Raw genomic sequence first — 10,211 nt, 5'->3', positions numbered from 1 at the left:
ACAAGGAGTCACACTACAACAGAACCTGCCTATTGCATCACAAACTTGCAACACAACCAGATACATGTTACAGCGAAAAGATCAGTAACACCAAACCATGTGTTACAAGGTCACTTGTAACACGTAATTAGTGGGTGTGCAGAACTAGATGCTCTAACACAAGCATGCAACACATAAGCTGTCACTCTGCAACACAAAATGACAATTACAATTTACAAACCACGTCTAAATCTATGATTGCTTGGACAGAAGAAAACATTATTAACATTATGGATTCTTTTTAGAGTACCTCAACTTTATTTTGGATCATCCATTGATTAGGAATTGATCCAATAGCTGATACTCCTCGATTCTAATATTCTATTAGAGGTATGAACATAATAATAAAATAGATAATATTTTTTATGTCATTAAAAGCCACTTTGTTAACAAGGTAAGTAATTAATAATATAAGTTAACATGCTATATTATATAATTTTATAAATTCGAATTATGCCATATTTTATTGACCATTTTATTTGAGACCTATTTAAATTCCATGTTAATAACCTACATAAGAAATTTTAAATTTGACTGCAGAATATCAACACCCCATAGGTTTTTTTAATATTACAACAGATATTTGCAGTTTCCAGGATATTTGAGTAATTTAATTTTGAAACATATATATAAAAAATGAAACTTCTGCATCTTTAAATTGGTTTTATGAAAAACTGAACTGAATTAACAATGCATTAAATTGTTGCTCTGTTAGTTGAAGACCATGAAAGCCTACACATCTCCTGAACAAGGACGAAGAGTCCCATTTGACTGTGGTAGACTGCATGCTTTCTTAGCCAGTGTATTTCACACGCATGCAAAGATCATTAGCATCTCGAAACGACGATCTGAAAAACTAAAAAAATATATGCATTGGTTTACTACGAGTAAATTCTACAATCAGAAAAAACACAACATTGCGTTAGATAAGATTAAACAAATGCTTCCATGACAAAGATCAGCCCTTCAAAATAAAGCTAAATAAGTGATATCCCCCGGGTTTCTCAATTAGAAAATAATGCTCTAGTACAAGATTTTTCTGAGGAGAAAATTAAACATGCGATTTTTGAAATGGAACATAATAAAGCTCCGGATCCGGATGAATTTCCAGCTGAGTTTTATCAGGTTTTCTGGAATGTTATTAAGCCTGATTTGATTGATTTATTTAATGATTTTCATAGTGGTAATTTACCTCTTTACTCTCTTAACTTTGTTACTATTATTTTACTGCCCAAGTGTAAAGAGGCTTTGAAAATTCAACAGTATAGGCATATTTGTTTACTTAATGTCAGTTTCAAAATTTTTACTAAAGTTGCTACAAATAGAATTTCTGGAGTGGCTCAAAAGGTTATTAGTCCCATACAGACGGCTTTTATACCTGGGAGAAATATTATGGAGGGTGTTATTATTCTTCATGAAACGATACATGAATTGCACCGAAAAAAAAAGAGTGGTGTACTCTTTAAGATTGATTTTGAGAAAACCTATGACAAAGTAAAATGGTCTTTTGTTCAACCAACTTTGAGAATAAAGGGTTTCTCATAAAAATGGTGTGATTGGATTGCGTCTTTTATCCAAGGTGGACATGTTGGCATTAAAGTGAATGACCAAGTGGGAACAAATTTCCAAATATATAAGGGTTTAAGGCAAGGGGACCCGTTATCTCCAATTCTTTTTAATATAGTTGTTGATATGCTACCTATGCTACCCGTTATCAAATTTCTGGAGTGGTCCAACATCTGGTCGATGATGGTTTATCTATCTTACAATATGCTGATGATACTATCAATTTTTTTAGAGCATGATTTACAAAAAGCTAAAATAATGAAATTGATCTTAACTACTTTTGAAAAATTATCTGGCCTGAAGATAAATTTTCACAAGAGTGAATTATTTTGCTTTGGCCAAGCAGAGGAATGTCATGAGCAATATTCAAATTTTTTTGGGTGCAAACTAGGAGATTTTCCTGTTAGATATCTTGGCATCCCTATGCATTTTAAAAAGCTTAGTAATAAAGATTGGTTAACAATTTCCCCGCAAAAAAAATATTGGTTAACAATTGAACAAAGAATTGAGAAAAAAAACTTAGTAGTTGGAACGGTAAGCATATGTCTGTAGGTGGGAGATTGGTTTTGATTAACTCTGTGTTATCAAGTTTAGTTATGTTTATGATTTTATTTTTTGAGATTCCTAAGGGGGTTCTTCGAAAAATAGATTATTATAGATCCTGTTTCTTTTGGCAAGATGATGAAAGATTGACAAGATGGGATATTATTTGCCAGCCTAAAGATCAAGGGGGACTTGTTGTTCATAATTTAGAAATCCAAAACCAGTGTTTACTAAGTAAGTGGTTGTTTAAATTAATAAAGGAACAAAGCATGTGGCAGGATCTTTTGAAAAGAAAATATCTTGGTACTAAATCTATAACTCAAGTTGAGAGGAAACAAGGGGATTCCAATTTTTGGTCAGGATTGATGAAAGTTAAAAATTATTTTCTAAATATGGGTTCCTGGTTTATTAACAATGGCGAACAAGTTAGATTCTGGGAGGATAAGTGGTTAGGTAATTCATCTTTAAAGGATAAATACCCATCATTATATTCCATAGTTTGAAGGAAAAACTCCTCAGTTGCAAGTTTTATGAGCACTGTTCCACTTAATGTCTCTTTTACAAGAGCATTAGTTGGTCAGAACTTGACTAGATGGCACAATTTGTGCGCTTCAATTGTGCATGTTAACTTAATAGAGGAGGATGATATATTTAGATGGAATCTTCATCAAAGTGGCAAATTTTCAGTTCGATCTATGTATTTGGCTCTAATTAATAATGGGTATATCGAGAGAAATAAGTTTATTTGGAAACTTACGATGCCGCTTAAGATTAAGATTTTTATGTGGTATCTCCTTAAGGGGATTGTTTTACCAAAAGATAATTTGGCTACGAGGAATTGGCATGGTAGTTTGAGATGTTGTTTTTGTATGAAAAATGAATCGATTTACCATCTTTTTCTGTATCGCCATTTTGCCAGATTTCTTTCGAGATCTATACAATTCGCGTTTGGATTATACCCTCCACATAGTATATCTCATATATTTGGGAATTGGCTTGTGGGTCTTAATAAAAAGATGGCAAGATTTGCTACAGGACACCCGAAAATCGTGTAATTGGATGTGAGACACCGCAAAATCTTGGCTTTGCCTACGGACACTACGAAAGTTGTGAAATTGGCTGTGAGACACCGAAGGCAATATTTTATAATTTCCAAGACAAAAAAGCTCAGATAATTTTCTAAAAGACCAATCTACCCCTGCGCAATTTGGCATGCCACGGCATGCAGGCATGGCGTGTGCGCGCCGCACACAGACGCGAATAGGGCCGTGCCTAGCGCGTTCCTGACGGGATCAAGCAAGCAGGAGATTCCGCATACAGAGAAAATCTCTCGCTCGTCTTCTCCGCCTGCGCCATTACTGCCTTTGGCTGCTTCTTCCTCCTCGATCCTGCACGGCGACGATGCACCTACTGTTATAATCCACTCAGATGCTAATTGATCTATGGCACCAGGAAATATTTGTCACCAAAGGACAACTTAATTAGTTGATTAACTGACGGCTGTGCAGAGAACGTGTCCTATAGCAAATTTTGCCTAAAAAGATCAAGGAACTTATTCTTGTTGGAGATTCCGCTGTATGTTGGGCTCTCTGGCTTAGTAGAAATGAAATGGTTTTCGATAGATCACCTTCAAAATCTTATTTGCAGGTTCTTTTCAGGGCAACATATTAGCTCCGGGAATAGGCTCAACAGCAAAGGCATGATAATCATATCAAGATAATAAAAGATGCGTGTCCTAAAAGTCGACGATCATGCAGCTCTTTGCCAACTTCGGGTGGAGATTCTCCAATAGAATTAAGTAGTTGTGGGGTCTTTACCTTGCTTGGTGTTTATTAGTTTGCTTTTACTTTTGATTTTGTTACTTTTACTACATACTCACTGTGTGAGTTTGCTTTTGTGTGAACTTTGTAATAATTGGCTGTAGCTCTTGAGCAAAGGCCGGAATGCTTCATTCCATTATCTAAAAAAAAATATCAGCCCTTCAATTCATTAGCACAGCCGCACAGGATGTCAGCAAATGATCTGCAGAATTACAAGTTAAACCCAACAACCACTCAAGATACACTATGTGACATGAAGCAATTGTGCACGCTAGATATTTTGGACCAAATTTATGTTAAAAAAGAACCTGACTATCCTGGTTGACCATGGACCAAAGATAGAATGTAATGCTACATTCAAAGTTCAATATTCACATAGTTCAGTCCAAACTTAAATTAAATAAGGGCACATCCCCAATAATAAAGCTTTAGAATAGTTTGCAAAACAGAATACTCTAGTTAAAATTCAACATGGAGAACATGTTCTGATCTGCAGAAAGAAGAAACCAACTCCAAGGCCTAATAAGCAGCCAGCCTTTCATCATTGCGGCCAGGATCACAGAAGATGCTTCTGAGTAATCAATTAATTAGGACAGCAGAGGAAACATCATAGGTAAAGAAAAGAAAATAAATTTGAAAGCAATAGGTCATACTTTGTTTGACTTCTCTTTCAGATTAGGTGTTCTGAACCAAGTGGTAGACGATTAAGCGGCTCAAAGACTTGCACCTCGTAGCCGATCAGGATTCACAAACAAGATTCAAAAGAAAAATATGCTTCCGTGAAAGTTAGCACCTGTACAAGTGTGGTTCCATGTTCATTTGTATGTGCAAAACTAATTATGTTTTATCAAAGCATATACAGTGCAGCCATTGAAAATGCAAAGGGCAATCCCCAACCATGATACTGTACAAATTAATCTATAACATGAGATAAATGTATTTCTAATCAGAGTTGTTCCAACAAAAACTAAGAGAAATCCATGACTTGTAGCTAAATGGACTATGATGGACGCACTAACAGCAATGGTGTGAACAGAAAGCAGTCAAAACGCAGAGTTGTTTATTTGCAACTAGAAAGGTTTTCTGCTGGATTATTTGAGGGGTTGAAATAAGTAAAAAAACATTGTAGATGCAGACTTGATCTCTGTAAAGAAAATGGATGTCAAATGGTGTTTTCATCTTACATTAATTGTGGGCAAGTTTTTATTCAACTTTGTTTTATCCACCATCTGACCAGCTTGGATCGTTGTGGTTAAAATATATACCACGAGTTAATAGGCAAGATTAACCATATGGAAGAAAGAAACAACCACACACGAACATCACAGTGCTTTCATGTCATACGCCATATTCACATATCAGCCACGGATTCAGTAATGAACAGAAATATCAGCCATGGGTTCAGGAAAGAACAGAATAGATGAAGGAAGCAAGGAGATCAAGGAAGTGGAGCCGTACTGACCATCTTGGGGGTGAGGGAGGGGGAATCGTTGAGGTCGACGTGAACGCCGAACGCGGCAGCCATGTCGGAGCACGTTCAGGTGCTGCGCTTAAGGGTATCCATAGGCGCCGCGGAGCTCCTGAGGATACAGCCCCGGCGGCAGCGGGCAGGGGAACGCACAGGCGGCGTGCCCAGGGGGCATGGCTAGCGCGCGCACGCGGGCCTCCGCCTCCTCAACAGCGTTAAAACCGATTGGGTCACTAATCCTGACAATTAGCGTTAATCATAGTGATTAGTGAAAATGCTACGGTAATTTCCCAATAAAAAAAGAAAACAATTGATTTTGAAACTTTTCAAAATACGATTTGAAAGTTTTTCAAAATATTGATTTGAAAGTTTTCAAATCCGAGTTACAAGTTTTTGTATTTTGAGTTGAAAGTTTTCAAATCCGAGTTGAAAGTTTTCAATCTCAGTTGAAAGTTTTCAAATTCAGATGAAAGTTTCAAATTTCAGTTGAAAGTTTTTAAAATTTAAGATGAAAAGTTGAAAGTTTTCAAAATTTCACTTCGAAAATTTCAAATTTCGAGTTGAAAGTTTTCAAATTTTAAGTTGAAAATTTTCAAATCTGAGTTGAATGTTTCAAATTTCAGTTCAAAGTTTTTGAAAGTTGAGTTGAAAAAAGGAAAAAAACCATGGCTGTAAAAAAAAAAGGAAAAAAACATAAGAAAGAAACACATGTGGGCTTTTGGCAGTGTACGTGGGCTTCCGTGGCCTTTTGGCGGCACGTACACGCCAATTAGCATTCTCGGGAGCCAGGAGCCCAAGAAGGAGAAGGATTTAGAGCTGCCGCGCTAGGAGCCTGGGGGGTTGTTGGTAAGAAAGAAGATTTGGTGATGGGAAGAGGTATTTGTGAGGAGGATTTGGCGCCTGGTGTCTGGTGAGGTCGAGATTTGGCGCCATAACCGGAGATTTGGCGCAAGATATTTGGCGCCTTGAGAAAATCTTAGGTTTTAAGTCAAAAGGATAAAAGATTGGTGCTTCGGCATGAGATATTTGGCGCCTTAGAAAAGATTTTGTTTTAAGTGAAAAGGAGAAAAGATTGTCGCTTCGTTTTCCAAAATAGATAGAAGCTGGAAAATAAATAAGTGGATCGCATTTTTAGGATTGTAAAATAAAGGTTTAGTAACTACTAAAAAACGATTTTTCATTGCGCCACCCTTTTCGTTGTCGGTTGTACGTGAAAATCACCAACAAAAACGTAAGGATGGATGGGGTGGCTACGGACTGTCAGCGAAAACTGATTTTCAATGACGACCACGCTAAGAGATTCACTATAAAAAAAACTCTATTTTTCGAGGCGGACCTCGTAAGTGTCCACTAGCGTTTTCACTGGCTATACGTAAGGAGGACCACTGCAAAAAAAAATTAAGGCGAATAAAATCCACTGCATGCCCCAATCGCCTCCCTCAGTCTCTCCGCCACTCTCCCTTCTCCCTCGCATCTCTCCTTTTCCCTCCCTTCTCTACCGCCGCCACCTGCCGTCGCCACCCCACTGCCGCCTCATCGGCCAACGGGGAGGGCCTCGGGAGCGGATGCGGCTGCGGCAGGCCTTGGGAGGGCGGATCCGCCACTGCCATGCCTCGGGAGCGGCGCGGGAAAGAGGCTGGCGGCGGCTCAGGAGAGGGGGCGGCGGGGAGCAGATCCAACGCCTCCTACTCCCTCTCCACCGGTGGTGGCAGCAAAGAAGAGGGATGGTGGCTTTGCGCAGGCTACGACGGTGCTCGGGAGGACGGGGGTGCTCGGGAGAGGCGGATCCAGCGTCGACGGGCCTCGGGAGGGCGGATCCGACGCCGCCATGCCTCGGGAGCGACGCGGGGAAGAGGGTGGCGGTGGCAGCGGCGGCTCTACACGTCAGCGGCGCAGGGGAGGGGCCGGCGGGGAGCAGATCCGATGCCTCCTCCTCCCTCTCCACCGGTGGTGGCAGCAAAGAAGAGGGATGGCGGCTTTGCGCAGGCGACGACAGTGCTCGGGATGACAGGGGTGCTCAGGAGAGGCGAATCCGGCATGGACGGGCCTCGGGAGGGTGGATCTAGCGCCGGCAGGCCTTGAAAGGGCGGATCAGCCACCTTCAGCCGTCGGCAGCAGCGCGAGGAAGGGGGCAGCGGCGGGGGCGGCTCTCGGCATCAGCGGCGCGGGGGAGAGGATGACCTTGGGGGAACCATACTGGTATGGGGGTGGATAGACATACCAATTATTATAGATTGTTTCTATGCTAGTGTTATCAAAGACACAATGTGGTTATCTAAGACATGGAGTAGTCAAAGTGGGAGCCCTTCTATAAGTTCGGGCGGTGCTAGTTACATATGAGGATGGGACTCGGGCCCCTCGAGAGCACAAGAAACAAGCAAACGAACAAAGTCGCAGTGTCGCTGTCCAACAAATAGAGTTGTCGATATGGGACCCCTTCTATGAGTTTGGTTGGGGAGCTAGTCACATGTGAGGAGGGGACTTGGGCCCCTCAAGAGCGCAAGAAACAGACAAACGAACAAAGTCGATATACAGGTTTGGACCACCCGAAGGTATAACACCCTACTCATGGTACAAGCTTATCGACTACTCAGAATACACGTGGGCGACGAGCCGGATGAGGGGGCACATGGTATTTTCCTAGTGTGCGTCGTCAGCTCTAGGACATCGATTTGTGGTTCACAACAGTATTGTTCAATCGGCAGGCAGCGGGTGGCGTCTCTCATCGATGGATAGAAAGGGGACACCGGTGAGCAGTGGAGCCGCGGAGGCGGCTCAGGGTGGCGAGTGGTGAGTGGCGGAGGCTTCCCTCGTCGTCGATGAGATTAAGTGGGCAGCGCCGTCGATCGCTTAGGATCCTGCCATTCCTTGTCGCTCTCCACCTCCGATTCACTGCTTGTGGAGCCTAGCCCGCCTCCACATTGCCGGCCGCGCGGCCATGGAGGAGGCTGTGGAGGAGCCGCCTCCGCTACTTGTTGCCCCCAACCGCATGCCCCCGACCGCTCGCTGCTCCTAGCTACTCATCTCCTCTACCCTGTCGCTCACCACTCATGCTCCCTGCCAATTTGGAAGAGAAGAGAGAGGGAGAAGAGAGAGGAGTTAGGGAGAGAATATGACATGTAGGTCCCACCGTTTTTAATAAAAATGCTGAATGGACTATCACGTAGGATCAAAACCACTACGGATTGAGTTATGAGGGTAATTTGTCCGTTATTAATACTTGAGGGTGAAAGATATTTGGTTTTCGTGTCTAAGAGGTAATTCATACTCACCCAATAGTTCAGAAGAGTAATTCGGACTTTTTCGTTTTTATTATAATCTTATTGCTTGGAATAATCTTACTAGTACTAATATATAATTATAGTAACAGTTGCCCCTCAAAGTCATTAAGAAAATCAAACGTTTATTTTTTTTCGATAGTAGTAGTAAACATGTGGTGTTTTTTTTCAAGTAAATAGTGTCAAACATTTTTGCGGGTTTGTAGAAAATTTTGTGGCGCCTACCGTAAAATATTCCCTCCAAATACCCCAAATTAAAGACCTCGTAAATCAAACTTAGATAAGATCGGAATATCTTTCTCAACTTTTCCCCACCCACTTCCCACGGGACTTCTCGCCTCCTGCCCGAGGTCTCCCTATCCATGACCATGCTGCCGCAGCACCGGTGAGAAGCAGGCAAGCAACCACCGTTCTTCCTCCTCATCCTTCTTATTTCATTGTATTTTCCCCTTCCGAATCTCTTGATGCCAGTGTATTTTATTTATGAATTTACTGAGGGTTCACAAATTTATTATAGTTGGGCATCCATATCAGTGGGTTAAAAAGGCGTGCTCGCATGTGTGTTAGTGTAGTTTGTATGCATCTTCCAATGTAATTGAGAAAAGAAAACTCTAACTCATGCAACCCATTGGTTGGCAACTCTAATGACACTCGAATTGTCATGACCATATAAGTTGGTCACTCTGGTGTGAAATATGGAATTCTATCTATAAATAATAATTAACAAAGTGTAACTTACACGAACTCTTCTTTCACTCTACTATATAATGCGCTATAATATAGATATAAATTTGGAATCAATAAATATGGAGTTATACCTATGATGGATTCTCACAACCAACTTATTCGGCAGAAAAAAAATCCACAATATCAATAGTAATAGCCCGTGCATCGCACGGGTTGGCGGCTAGTGCAAGTAATGTTCCACTCTTTTCCATACCCTAAGCTCCACATAAACCTTGTTAGATGGTAGGAAAAGAAAAGGCACAATCATATACCTTTGCAAGGAATCATACATCCTGAGTGATCAATAAAATCAACTGAGGAGCAAAACTAAGTTATAGTTTTGTGTTACTTGAAAAACCCCAAGCTATCCGTCATGAAAAGAGGGTGACTTGAGTCAAAGATTGTTCCATTTCTCAATTGCATAAGTTCGCATGGTAGACACTACAAAGACCAATAAGTACTGGTATGACTTTAAATAATTTGTTTACATGATTATTAGTAAGGAAGTCATAACCCTATTGTAGAGTCCATAGCCTTCACTCGGGACAAGCAAAGGTTAATTGTGCGTGTGTTGTTGACGGTCCTTAAATCATAATATATGACCGTCAATACCTACATAATACATAGATAATAAAGCGTACGACATAGTGGTAGCATTTAATTCTAATATATTCCACGAGTGTTGGTGTATATTTGGGTGCAGGTAATAAACCACCAAAGTTGGGAGGAAATCCAGACTAAAGTGAAGAAGAATTACATCCATATAAGAGT

General features: G+C 40.8%; 1 long non-coding RNA gene across 1 annotated transcript; it reads right to left on the bottom strand.

Annotated features, from left to right (window-relative positions):
• Positions 1-4,310: 4,310 nt before the first annotated feature.
• LOC127769402 (uncharacterized) lies at positions 4,311-5,604 on the bottom strand. Its single transcript, XR_008016783.1, has 3 exons — positions 5,431-5,604; positions 4,622-4,761; positions 4,311-4,539 (listed from the first exon to the last, which is right to left on the bottom strand). It is a non-coding gene; the product is annotated as an uncharacterized LOC127769402 (long non-coding RNA).
• Between the last annotated feature and the right edge of the window lie 4,607 nt (positions 5,605-10,211).

The sequence above is a fragment of the Oryza glaberrima genome, chromosome 4, assembly GCF_000147395.1.
Source record: "Oryza glaberrima chromosome 4, OglaRS2, whole genome shotgun sequence".
In the NCBI taxonomy this organism is placed as follows: domain Eukaryota; kingdom Viridiplantae; phylum Streptophyta; class Magnoliopsida; order Poales; family Poaceae; genus Oryza; species Oryza glaberrima.
This window is presented reverse-complemented; position numbering and strand designations above follow the sequence as displayed.